Consider the following 15152-nt stretch of genomic DNA (forward strand, 5'->3'; position numbering starts at 1 on the left):
AGATTTTATCGTTTTCAACTAAACATGTTTCAATAACAAGTAAATCACTAAACATGTTTCAATAACAAGTAAATCATATTTACCTTGTTGTTCGAATTCTGCACTCTCATCTACATAATTCATAATTTCAGATGAGTTAGGAGGTAGAGGACAATCCTCTGTTAAAACTCTTTTGGTGTAATCAACCGCTAATAATTTGTTTGTTGATTTGATTTTACTATTATTTAAATCGGAAGTGAGTATTCTACAAGAATTCGACATGCTGATAATATTGAAACAAATTCTAATTAGCAAATTGTAACTAAATCCAAAATCAAGTTTTAGCAAAAAGTAATAATGTACCCATAACCATTATTTATTTGCAACGATATTTTAGTGAGTCAGAATATGTTCTACCGAGAGGCAGTCAGATACTCCTTCACTAAAACAAACAATTTTGACCAAACACTATCTCTGGAATAACTCTTATTCTCATTGTCTCTAGAATAACTCTTATTCCTATAGTCATTTAGTTATCATTTTTGGTCAAGATCTTTACTAACAATTTAGTAGTTCTTGTAAGTGTGACCCACTATTTTCAGATCTTATAGGACGGTATGAATTTGCCTCTGAAATAGAAGAAAATATCCAAGACAAAACTATAAGACCCTATTCATTTTACTGAAGCTTAGGTTGTTCCGAATCCTATGTTACAACCCTCCGTAGGGATAGCCATTGCTAAACGACTACCAAACGGCCGCTTAAAGCTAACCAGTAGGCGCAATGTAGGAATCTCACGGTTTAGACTAATGGAGGAGACCGTTGGATATATTGACACATATCCTTCACCCACTTACTATTAACAACTTTCTCCGTTTACCTTGATATTAACTCATACAAAACACTTTCCGAATGGAGATCACTTCCAGGGTGACACGAAGTGTCATATGAATCTCATGGTGTAAATTATGTGGAGACTTGGCAGTTGAAATCTATATATCGAATAATAGACTTATGTTTGAACAACTTCCCCTTATTCACCATAATCTAGAGTTAAGCTAAAAAATACTTTCCGAATGGAGGTCACTTCCAGGGTGGCACGAAGTACCGCTTAAATCTGGATTGTGAACTCTTACAGACGTGAGAGCTAAAAATAACATATTGTATATGTTATTAATCTCCCACTAAAGTTTTCTTATAACTCTATCAGAAGTTATTAAACTGCCACTGAAGTGTTCTATTAGGTAGATTATACTTAGGTTCTTTTCGGCTAATAAAACAACCCTAAGACTATGTGGTTTATCCAAGTATAACTCTTATAATTGGATTTTAACCTATGATGTCTAGGTGATAAACCATTTTATTTCCTCACATCACTCACGTATGCTCATAAAACCGGTTACCAACGCTCAATAATTCGGCTATAATCCCCAGGTAAGAGGTGTTCCGTAAACTGTCAACTTAAGTACCCCCAACCTTAGACAGGATTACATACCGGTTGAGTTTGTAACCCGGGTTTTATAAGTTTTAACTATTAAAATAGGTGGTCAACCTACGTGAGCATACAGCTGTTGTTTATGGATTTTAAATGTCTAACCTAATTTTATAACAACTTCTAAAACTTTAGACATGCTAAACATCCATAACATACATAAAGACATTCAATATTTAATATAACACTTATATTAAATACTAGAAACCCTAACACGCATACTATATATTATAACTGACTATAACATACTTTCAATGCATGTAACATGCTTCCTATGGTGAGATTTTAAATCTAAATGGCATATTGATGCACATACAAGATTTATTTAATTATAAAATACATCAAATGCATAAATAATTAAACACAGACTGATATGGTTTTAGTTTTGACAATAACAAGCAAACAAAATCTAACTGTTACAAACAGCTTCAAAACCGTCTTTGAACCGCTCGAACCGCTCCAAACTGAATCCAAGCATCTTGAACCGGACCAGCAAAGTTTGAACCGGGCCAGCCAAAAACAATGAGGTTGAACCGGATTGGACCTAGAGAAAATCGGTCGAATCGGCTACTCTCGGTCCAACCTCAAAGTCTTTCTAAGGCCGATCGTGTAGCGCTGAAGGCAATCGTCTAACACCATCACCTTGTGTTCAAAAGAGGTACACGATCGCTTAGTGCCTGCCGCAGCTAAACGATCGCTTAGCTCTATCGTATAGAACTACACGATCGCTTAGTGTCATCTTTCTATCGCATAGAGCAATCGTTTAGCTCTCGGGTAGAACTAAGCGATGGCTTAACACCATCGCCTAGCGCTTCATTTCATCGTTTAGTGTCTGCCATAGCTAAACGATTGCTTAACTCTATCGCATAGAACATCATCGCGTCGTTCAACATTGTAGCTAAGCGATCGTTTAGCTCCATCGCATAGAAACTTCAATGCATCGCTTAGCAACGCATCTACACGATCGCTCAGCACTGCATCTAGACTCTTAGCGCTATCGCATAGCACTTCATTGCATCACTTAGCGCATGCCGTAGCTACACGATCGTGTAGTGCCATCATATAGCAAAATCAACATATCGTTTAGTTCCCACACAAAAGCTAAACGATCACGTAGTGCTATCGTATAGCAATTTGAACGCATCGTTTAGCTCCTGCAGGTACACAATCGTTTAGCGTTCAACATCACAATGACCAGCGCCCATTGTTATAGGATCGTCTAGCTTTTCTTCACATCGTGTAATGCCTGGAGCTAGACGACCGTTTAGCAACTGAAGCTCAACAACGATTTTGAGCAGAAGCTGAAAAACTAGAACAGTAGCTCGGCCTCCTTCACTTATTTCTTCAATTAAATCTTAATTTCAACTCTAATGACTCCAAATAAATTATAGACTCTTGTAAACAGATAAAAGCTCATCAAACAATAACCAATTACAAATTTAAATGAGAAATTAAAGAGAATTAAAATGCCAAAACTCAAAAAACTATATCAGTGCATCCGTTTCATATTTCTCATATAAAACACCCACCAAACTAAAATTAAAACGAATTGAATGCTTATATGATGCTCTGATACCAATTGTTGGAATGTATCAGCAATAGTGGAAGCAACAAAGATCATTTAAGCACTCTAATTCATTGATTTTGGCAAAATATAAAGCATGCTCTTGTAGAAAACAAGTGAGTTTCATGACATACCTTTTATAGAACTTTTTCAAAGCTTGTTCTCTAACTGCAATCTTCTCTAAATCTTGTTGCAGACCACCTCAAGATCTTTCCCACTATTCTCTTAGTGCTCTAGATTGATTTGTGAGACTCAAAACAAGCTTGAATCAAGGGATGATTGAAAGCTCACCGCAGCAAGCTTTGTGAAGAACTCTTTCTTCAGCACGAATTTTCTCTAAAATTCTCTCTTGATTGCATGCCCAAAATTCACTCCAAACTCTTCCATATATTGTCGACCATCATACAAGGAAGAGAGTTGCATGAGTTGCAACTCATGCTTGGAGTAACACAAGGCAATGTTGCTGACTTTTGTATGAACAAGTAAAGATGGATAATGGAAAACGAGGTTTTCTCATTTTGTGTTTTGTTTTTCTATTTTCCAATTGTATCTCAAAAAAATAAAATTTGATTTTTCCAAAATCCATTTTGATTTTAAAAACTGAAAAATAAAATAAATTTCATAAATTAATTTTTAAATAAAACTTAATTAATTTAATATCAAATATTAAATTAATTTTTACACATATTCATCTTTATATATTTAAATCATATTTAAATATAAATTCTCCTATTCCGTTTACTTCTAAAATTAAATACGTAATTATATCTCATATAATTACTAATTTCCTTAATTCTAATTTGAACATTTCAAATCAACTTATCACGCTATTCTAGAGCTAGTCCGTTACAAGCTAGTAGGGGGACCTCGTGGACCTATAGATCATGGGCTCCAATGATCCGAGATTAATTGGCTAAACTCATTAGACCAGATTAATTCTCATTCGTTAACTAATGGATCACTCCACTAAAGCCCATAGTTGCACTCCCCTCATTGTAGATATATTATGTCCACATGATTTAACCATAATCATCAAGTCGACCCTTCACAGGTTGTTCGTAATAACTGCTGGGTCAAATATCTATTGTACCCCCGACTGATCTGGAAGTAGTTGTGGGCTTCCCTCACTGTTTTATTTCCTCTAAAATAAACTTTTATTATAATGTATCAAATACATTCTATTAATTATATCACATATATAATTAATTTAATTATATCTCACATATAATTAATTTCCTCAATTAATTTAAACAATTGAAATTAATCCAAAATTAATTCTCAATAATCCCTGTTGAGCTACAGAGGCGACCTTATGGACCTGTATATGAAGCTCCAACGGTACTTGAATAATTAATTAAACTTCTTTAATGAAATTATTCAACATCCATTAATCATCGGTCACTCCATTAAATATCGATAGTTGCACTCTTTGTACTACATATATATTTTTGTGTCTATTGAATATAACCAATCAACGGTGTGATAATCCTTCAAAAATTGCTCGTAACTACAGTTCGACCAAAATTACCGTTTTGCTCCTATAGTTACATCTAACTTCTTAAGTACCACTGATCCCTCTAATGAACAATAGGTCATAGTCCAACTATGGCCAAACTTCTCTCGGGCTAAAAGAGGGTGTAGCGCCACATTGTTCAAACCCCGGAATCAACTCTTAAAGAAGAAACTTATCTACTTACCCAAACGTTAGGGAATGAGTGAATTTCATCTTGTGTAACTGTGTTCTTAGCTCCCTAATCAAACGAATCCCCAAAATAGTAGGCTTATTGAGTCGACGATCTGGCCACTCTCACCCATACAAATGAAAGGACCCCCTTTATAGGCAGGAGTTCACAACTCACTCAAGATTCAGGTCATGTCACCTATAGTCATCCTAGTGAAATGTAAGTCTCTATTATGAATGACGTTATATAATGAAACTACTCATTTCGTGGTCCGGTTTTATACAAACTCCTTTATATAGAATACCCTCGCTCACATGTCTCTACATGAATGATCAAGATCAGATCATTTGTAGCACTTTACAATAATTGCAACATCTACAAAGCGGGCCATATTCGTAGTGTTACCAAGATAAGGTACCCAGCCTTATCCATCTACTACAGATCATTTGGGTTATCACTTAAATATGATCCACATGTATGTCTCTACATAAATGTTTAAGCTACATATGATAATCTTGTATGTCAGTTTATTGGTTTATGGGTTAATGCTGCTAAATATTGAATAAAAAACATCACATATTTTATTAAATAAATAAAATGTTTGTATATACAATTACAAACTACAGGATCTATGAGATTTAGGGCATCAACCCCAACATAATCAAGTATATAAATTTCACTAGCGAGTCTGGTCTCCTATATACCTTTGATACAAATAGCTTTTTGGTGGGTTATTCTAATACATACTAGGCTAGTAGCTTAGAGGATAGGAAAAGCACCTCTAGTAGTTGCTTCTTCTTAGGAAACAATCTCGTTTCGTGGTTTAGTAAGAAATAAAATTGTGTCTCTTTATATACCGTCAAAGCTGAATATGTTGTTGCAAGAAGTAGTTGTACTTAATTGTTATAGATGAAGAAAATGCTAAAAGAATATAATGTCCATCGTGATTCAATGACGTTGTATTGCGATAATATAAGTGCAATAAGAATTCTTAAAAATCCTTTTTAGCATAGTAGAATAAAGCACATTGACATCAGACATTCCTTCATTAAAGAATTAATGGAAAGCAAGCACATCTCACTACAACATGTTGGAATAGAAAAACCAAGTTGGATAGTTTTCACTAAGGCCCTTGATGTTGTTTAGTTTGAAGCTTTTAAAGCTGTTTTAGGCTTATGCAAAATTGATTAGTAGCAATTAATTGGTTTTAACAAGGAAACTCTTGATTGGGCCACAATTTGCTAAAAAACCCATGAGCATGACTAATGGTTTGCATGCCTTAACAAGGGCAATTAAAGTTCCTTGTGTTGATGAGTGGAAATTTAATTCATATTTGAATCTTATGAATATTCTTTAGCAGTTATTGTTTAGCAGGTTCATGAAGAGCATCCTAATCTCCAGAATTACTACGCACAACTTGTTCATCTTCCCTCTCAGAAAACCTAACCTTCCTTCTTGCTCTATTATTACTCTAATGATGTCGGACTATGTTGATCCTGGCACCAAAATTCCAGTTGAAACTTGAAAGTCTCCTTCGAGTAGTTCCTCTAAATCGTCTCAAGGTTCAAAGGGTAATGTAACTTGCCTTGAACCCTCATTAAATATAGAAAGTCATGAAGTGAAAGATGTAATGCATGATGTTGTAGACATCTCTATTGTTAACCAACAGGAAACTAGGGTTTCTAAAAATATTGTTCCTGCAGTCTCTTTGGATGTTGCTGGTCTGGATAAAATTGATCGTGTCTAATGTTGTTGCTAGAAAGATATATGATGTTTCAAATGATGTGCTTGAAAATGTTGTTGCCCCAATTTTAATGCTTGCTGGTACTAATTTTGTGAATATCCCTACTGTGGGGTTAGGGTTATCTGAGAAAAAGTTTGTTTATAGTGTTCTTAATAGAGGTATTGCAGATCCGTCTGGTGTGTTCTAAAGTTTCCAATGTGGAAATGGTTATTTCTATTGATAATATTGTGTCAAATATCTCTGTTGGATCTGAAAACCATGTGACTGATTTTATTGAGAATGTCAGTCCTATTGTTGAGGACATAACTAAAGACATATTGGGTAAAAAGTCTGGTGATGCAAGAAGCTCCAAAGAGGATATATAGCTCTGATGATGATATTCCTCTGAGCATGCTTAGTAAGAAGAAGAAAAGGAAGCTTGAGGTGGTTTCTCCTTCCAGTTCCTCTAAGAGGAGCAACCTTGTCTCTAACAATGATGTTCTGCCTCTATCAATACTCCTTCTGAAAATAAAAGTCCTAAGGAAGACAATTCTCCTAAGCAGCTATCTACTAAATCAACTTCCTGTGCAGGAAGTAAAAAGAATCTTCCTTCTTTTTTTCCCCTTTGTGCCTCTTTATGGAGTGCCTTTTCACAATGAGAAAAGTGATGATTTATGGAAATATGAGGTTAAAAGAAGAATTAGTGTTGAGAATGAAGTGTCTAATCGAGCTCAAGATTGCTTAGAGATTGTCGAATTTTGTCAAAACGGGTTTGATAAAAACTGTGTTGAATGTCGATTCTTACTATCATAATAAATAAATTCCTTGAAAGACATGTTGCATACAATGTTTATGAGTATAGACCAACTTTGAGGGATCTTGTGTTAGAATTGACAAGTGGTGTGAGAAAGGTCTGATCTAACACTGGTCAGTTACTCGCTATCGGGCGGATCATCAAGTATGTCATCTTTCATAAGATCGGCATTGCGAATTGGTGTCCGTCATCACATACTACTGGCCTTTCCCTCGCTTTGGCAAGTCTGTTATATCAAATTGGGACATGAACTCAGTTCAACTATAGTGCTTTTATGTTGAACCAAGTTATGCATCATATTAGTTCTCATGTCAATAAGCTGCCTATCTACTACCCTCGTTTAATCTGTTGGATTCTGTTACCTTAAAAGCTTGATTTGGTGATTACTGACGGGTGTATGGGTTTTGCTTCTGATGTTATTTCTTTCATTTTGAAATTTTTTTAGGGACATCATATTCCTGACCTTGTTAACAACATTCCTCAAGACTCTAATGATGTTCCTACTCAATTTGTTATCCACTCTCCATTTGGAAAGTGAATTATACATTTGTTGGCCTCTTAGTCTCAGGAGTCCGCTCTTCAGATTCAGCGTTGCAACGAATGAAAGGCTGAATTGGATGCTTTGCTACAAATTATCTGGTTGGCAACTCCTAGAGTTGGAGTTGTTAAACTATGGTGGATTGTATCTTCTTGCTTTTTTTTTTCTTTGGTTTGGGTTGTTTGCTGTGTCTTGTCTTTTGGCTGACTCAATTGTTGTTGTTCTTATCTCTACATCTTTCAATGACATCTTCGTTGTTTTGGTTTCCTTATTGGCTCCATGTTTCTGCCTTATTACGGTTGATCTTGTTGGCGTTTTGATCCTTAATCTCAAATTAATTAATTAATTAATGATTGGATGATAACAAATCTGAATTAATTTACTAACAATCTTAGTATTCTGAATAGTCTATTATGTAGATCTCGGAACAACGAATCTGATGCAATTTGAATCACTTAAATTGAAGCTCAAACGAAGAAGATATAGTCAAAACAAGCTTAACAAAAAAATAGTTGTGTCGGTGAGTGGCGGCTAAATCATCAAAATCAACCCAATTGAAAGGTGATATATGGAACAATAGAAAAGTGATACTCGTTGGACTTTAGTTGGATTTAAAAAGAAAATGAATTTTTATTTTTATTTTTGTTGAAAGAGAAAATAGATTTAAAATGTGTATGTGCGCGCTAAATGACCAACGATCATCTTGGGAGTAAAAGAAATGAAAATTTCAAATAGTTGCTCAAGTTACCGTTGGTGAAATTTCAGAATGTATATACATTATATTTATTTTTACTTTTAAATCTCCATCATTCAATTTTCTTTTACAAAGATCTAATAGTCCAAATTGAATTTAGATTTCACCATCCTCCCTCTCTTTTTAATCTATTCATCTTCTTCACATTTTCACAACAATTGCACATTTTTTTCAATCCTCAAAGCCACCATTGTTATTCTTTCAAAGCTCTCATTTTTTTTCTTTCAACTTATTCTTGAGAGAGATATATTGTATTATGATGATTTATTTGTTGAGTGCATAAATTTATAAATTCAGTCTTTTTAGAGAGTTTGTCAAGTGTGCCTTAATTCTTCCAAACCTATTGTAAGGGGTTACTCTTGAACCCTTAACAAGAGTGTTGTAACAATTTCATCCTCAACTGTGGAAAGATCAGATTTGTTCTTGCGCCCAAAAAAGAAATGTTGTTGTGGTTCGATTCTAAGCCGTGGAAAGAGTCAAGTTCATAGTGACAATACCCAAGAGGAGCTTGGGAAGTGGAGGTTAGGTTTGTTGAACCACTATAAAATTACTAGTGTTAATTTCTCTATCCTTCTCTTATTTAATTTTGCAATTGACCTGTTATATATTTCATTGCATAAAATTAATTGTTACAATTTGTTCTTTGCTTATGTCAGTTTATTAATCTTTTTGAAGTGAATGAGTTTGTATAAAATTCTTGTTTAAATTATTTATTAACTAAAAGTGTATTAATTTACTTAATCAGACCCATTTCGGAAACAATGTTCATCAGTTTAAATAAACCCTATTCACCCCCTCTAAGGTTGTCATACAGATTCTACAAATCTTCTGTTTTGTTGTCTGGTCTTAAAAAATAATAGCCTTAGGGGAAGTTTGTTAGAGATTTAGTGTTGGCAATATTTTTTCAGCTTGTTGTGGTTGTTGTTCTATGAGATGTTGGTCAGCAGGTCCCCACGTTTGTCTTACAGGATGTCTCTACGATTTCTATTCCTTTATGGACATATTTTCCTTATCTCTAGAAAATTCTTGGTGTTTGTTTTGCAAGCATTTTCCTTCTTGGGGTTGGGCTGATTGATTTTTTTGGTTTGTTTATCCTTTTATGTCATGGGTAAATATGGGGCTTTGAAGTGGTTTAGGGTCAGACCCAATTTTTTGTTGTGTCATTTTCGTTAGGTTATTCAAAGAAGTGTTTTTCATGAGTATCAGTCCTTGACATTGTGAAGCATTTACTGGTGTCGATCTTAAGGTGGTCTCTAAATCAGATTGAATCATTCTACTACATCTTGCTAAGTGATTCTCATGTTGGGTTGTATCAGCAAGCAACGGAAGTAACAAGGATCATTAAGCACTCTAATTCATTAATTTTGGTAGAAACTAAAGCATGTTCTTGCAGAAACAAGTGGGTTTCAAGTCATACCTTTGTAAAACTTCTTTAAAGCCTGATTTTCAGCTGCAGATTTCTCCAAATCTAGATGTAGACCACCTCAAGATCTTCCCCACTATTCTCTTGGTACTTTAGATTGAGTTGTGGGACTCAAAATAAGCTTGAATGAAGAAAATTTCGAGAAGAGCTCACAGTAGCAACCCAATTGAAGAACACCTTCTTCAACACGAATTTTTCAGCAAAAAATCTACAGATTACATGTCCCAAATTCACTTCAATCTTCTCAATATATTGCAGACAATCATGCAAAGAAGATGGCTGCATGAGATGCAGCTTTTGCTTGGAGTAATGGAAGCCTAAAGATGGTGGATTATGGGTGAGCAACTTGAAGATGATAATGGAAAAACCGAAAATCCATTATTTGTATTTTTCCATCTTTTTAAAACTTTTTCAAATTGATTTCAATTTGTTTTCAAAATTGAAAATATTATTAATTTTACAAAATTAATTCCATACATTAATTTTTCTAATAAAATTAATAAATAATTATTTAAACAATTTACATAATTCTAATTAATTTAATATCAAATATTAAATTAATTTTACACAAATCCACCTTCATATATTTAAATTATATTTAAATGTTAATTCTCCAATTCCGTTTAATTCTTAAAATTAAACGTGTAATTATATCTCATATAATTACTAATTCTTTTAATTCTAATTTGAACATTTCAAATTAATTTATCACGCTACTCTAAAGCTAATCCATTTATGAGCTAGTAGAGGGACCTCGTGGACCTACAGATCATGGGCTCCAACAATCTGAGATTAATTGGCTAAACTCATTAGACCGAATTAACCCACATTCATTAACTAATGGGTCACTCCACTAAAGCCCATAGTTGATCTCCCCTCACTGTAGATATATTATGTCCACTCGATATAACCATGATTAGTAAATTAACCCTTCATAGGTTGTTCATAATAACGACTGGGTCAAATCTCTGTTTTACCCCCAAAATTACCTCCTGTTTCTTAAGTTCTACTAATCGTCTAATGAAAAATTGATTTGTGATCCAATCAACAATTTGAGTTCTTCTCGGGCCAATAAGAGGATAGAGCCCCTTGTTCAAGACCTAGAATCAGCACTTCAGGGAACAATCTTTCTACTACCCCTAAAAGTGGGTAGGAGTAAATTTCTTCTTGCACCCTATGTCCCCAGCTATCTATCTGGTCTTACACCTGAAATGGGAGTTGTCAGCACTGTTAAGCCACCCTCACCTATACAAATCTAAGGATAATCCCGAATAAACAGGAGTTCATAGTTAGCTCAGGATTAAGGTCAAGTTACCTAGGTCATCGCTTTGAAATAGTCAGTCTTAAACAGTAAATAGCGTTATAAAATAAGAATGACTGATTTCGTGTTTCGATCTTGTACAAACCCTTTTGCACATGACGCCCCCACTCCTCATGTCATAACATGTACGAATTAAGATCACTTCGTTTGTAGCACTTTACAACTCTTTATAACAACTACAGAGTAGGCCACATCCAATAGTGTTACCAGAATAAGGCACCCAACTTTATTCATATACTATAGATCATTTTGAATATTTACTCGAACTTGATCCATTTTTATGTCTCCACGTAAAGTTCAAGTACTCATGTAATAGTCAATGGACTTTTAGGTTTATTGGATTTCTCATAAGCAATGCATTCAATAACAACTTATTGAATTTTTAGAATAAGTTTTATTGTTTACAAACCACTTTTATGTCATACTTTCCTCCCACTATATTGAGGTACTCTCAACTCTTTGAGTAAAACGCATCTGACCTATCTTAACAACCCTTGTTAACAGTTAGATCTACAAATCTTTTAACTTTCTATACTTTGATCTAATTGATTTCTTACCCTTTTTAAATATCTGAATATTTGAAAATGAATTATAATAGTTTGATTCTTTAACAGAAGTTGCTATGAGATAAAACAAACATAATTTCTAAAAATGAACATTTTATTATTTCTCTTCCAGTGCCTTTCTTCGTTGCAGTGGAAACACTTCCCTTTATCTGCAGCGTTTTTCTTACCTTTCCCTTTGTTCTTCTTCGCAAGAATACTCTTACTCTATGAAGAAGCAACATCAGGCTTGGAGTACGTTCCTCCCTTCTCAACAGTAGTAACATTTACTTCTAATTCCAGACCTTTAGTTCTTAACATAGTCTGGTAAGCCTACAGCTCATTCAGCAGAGTAGTCAAGTTGTATTCAATTTTATTCATGAGTGCATTACTACAGAATTAGAAAACTCTTCGAAAGAGATCCAAGAATAAAACCGACTTGACTTCTCTCGTCAACAACAGCACCGCTTACTTCCGCCACATTAAAGTGGACCATTATGTCTAGGACATGTTCACGAACAGAGGCCCCCTCTTTCATGCGGCTCTTGTAAACGTATTTTATGGCATCATGCCTTAGGGTGAAGGACGGTTGTCCAAACATCCCTCGTACAGATTCCATAATCTCTTTGGTGGTACTCATATCCTCATGTTTCTTCGCCAAAACATCATATAAACTTGTGAGGATAATTCCCTTAACGAGCAAATCCCTTCCCTAGATAAGACTCCTCCAAATGTAAGAGGGTTATATCCTAAGGTAGCCTTCAATAAATCAGTGTGAGGGAAGTATTTTCCTTTAAAAATTTGGCCAACTAGAGAAAGGGATTTTGAAGAAGCTTCCATGCCTATTTAACCACCAAGGATTAGTTGAAATCTTCCAAACATCCAAATCCCAGCTCGCCCCTATCTTTTGGTTGACACAACTTCCTCCAATCAAGAAAGTGAATGTTTTAGTGAGACTTATTAGAGCCCTACAAAATTTAATCACACACCGATCAATAGTATCACACATAGCTTTAGAAAATTTTACACAAGGCATCACATATAAAGGAATAGCTTGGGCCACTGCCTTAACTAACACCTCTTTCCCCCAATGGAGGATAGCCTTCCTTTCCATCTTATTCATCCTTTCTAAAATAAAATTCAGATCACTTTTTTTAGTTTTGGATAGATGAGAAGGAACCCCAAAATACTTGCCTAAATTCCTCACCACATTCATCGATAAACAATTGCTCATTCTTAACTTCATAACATCAGGCACTTTAGGACAGAACAAAATAGAGGATTTAGAAAAGTTAACACATTGACCTGAAGCCTCTTCATACTTTTTAAGAATGGATTTGATTGCATTATCCTCCTCCTCTAAAAGGTGACAAAATAAAAGGCTTTCATTTGCAAAAAAAGCAAGTGTGAAATCTTAGGGCATCTTCACACAATTCTACACCTTATAATCTCCTTATTCACATGAGCCACCGAGAGAAGGTTTGAAAGACTTTCAACGCAAATTAGAAAAAGATAAAGGGATAATGGGTCTTAATCCTCTCTCATGACGAATATAACCTCTAGGTTTCCTATTAATCATAATAGACGAAGAAATTGTAGTAACAATCCATCACCAAATTGATCTATCTTTCTTGCAAGCCAAATAGTCATCATATGTCATAAGAGGGTCTATTTGACTCGATCATATGCTTTGCTTAAGCACCATCATCCCCTTCTTCCGCTGTCTACAACCATGAATATAATTGAGGCATTTATAACTCACCAAAATATTGTCTGTTATAACCCTACCTGGTACGAAAGTGCTTTGGTTTTCTGAAATACATTCTAGTAAGATCCCTTTAAGCCTGTTAGCAATGGTCTTTATTATGATTTTATAAGACACATTACACAGATTTATCGAGTGAAACTCCGACACATTCTCTGGTTTTTAGTTTCTGGAAGAAGGATAATATGAGTATGATTAATATCACGTATCGATACTCTGCCATTTAGGACCTTGAGACAAGCGTCAGTAGTTTTTTTTTTTTTTTTTTTTTTGTGATATCCCAAATTTTCTAGTAAAAAAACCCATCAGGCCTCAGGGCTTTGGTAGAATACATATGAAACAATGTTTCTTAACCTCTTGTTTCGAGAAAGGATCCATTAACGCTTCATTCATTTGGGGAGTAATCTTACAAGGGACGATTTGTAATGCAGCTAACAACTGGTCCACCTAAGTGGGAAGACTAGAACAAAGTATTCAAAGCTCTGCTCGAGCTCCGTCTCATAATGTTCACTACTCATTTTCATTCTTGATTCTTTCAATGAGATTTTTTTTTTTTTTTTTTTTGTTCCTAATCGACACCTTCTTGTGAAACCATTTCAAGTTTTTGTCTCGCCAATTCAGCCAGTTTTCATGTGCTCTTTCCTTTCAATTCATTTCATTTGCTTCCATAGCTTTATTAAGTCTTCTTTCAATCTATTGAATCTCATAAAAGTTGGGGCCCTCCACTCTTCTATAAGCCTCTTGTAACAATGATTTTAGTTTAACAATGTCCATTCAAAGGTTTCTTTTTTTTTTTTTTTTCTCCTCCTACCTCAAACTTTAACCCACTGAGCACAATTTTGTAGCTGCTAGTTTAAAGATATCATACTCTCCCCTTGAGGTTCCCCATTTCAACTACTGTTAACAATGTCCAAACAATATTGTTCATATGCCTAGAATTCTTTAACGCGAAAATAAGGATGGACATTAGCAAAATTTTAATTCTTTGCCTCATCATAAACTCGACACAAATGGGACGGTGATCCGATCCATACCACTTCAAATGGGTGAATTTTATTATAAAAAAAATTCACAAAAATTCAAATTCATCAAATATCAGTCCTTCCGTTTAAAAATTACATTATTCGTCTTCTACTTATTGGTCTAGGTGAAAATTTTACCATAATATCCTAAATCCCTAAGGTTTAGCTCATTGAATAGCTTCATTTACACGATATATGTGTCAACCCTCCATTTTTCTCATATTGTCATATATATTCATTCAGATCCCAAACTAGTATCCATGGAGAATCATCGTTGTTGCTAATCAACCTTCGAATTAGTTCCAAGGTTAAGTGTTTATGCTAATTTTCTAGGCAACCATAAATTCTTAGAAACCTCCATTTTTTTCCCTTGAAACTCCATCGAACAGTGAATATGATTTTGAGAGAAGGACAAAATATTTACATCAACCTCAGTCTTCCATAATAGGCATAAACCTCCACTTAAACCTCTACTCTCCATCGGTAAACCGTTTTCAAACTTTAGGGCCCTCTTCAAACACTCGATCCTTGAA

The sequence above is a fragment of the Benincasa hispida genome, chromosome 7, assembly GCF_027475165.1.
Source record: "Benincasa hispida cultivar pf3 chromosome 7, pf3_genome.v1.1, whole genome shotgun sequence".
Taxonomy (NCBI): domain Eukaryota; kingdom Viridiplantae; phylum Streptophyta; class Magnoliopsida; order Cucurbitales; family Cucurbitaceae; genus Benincasa; species Benincasa hispida.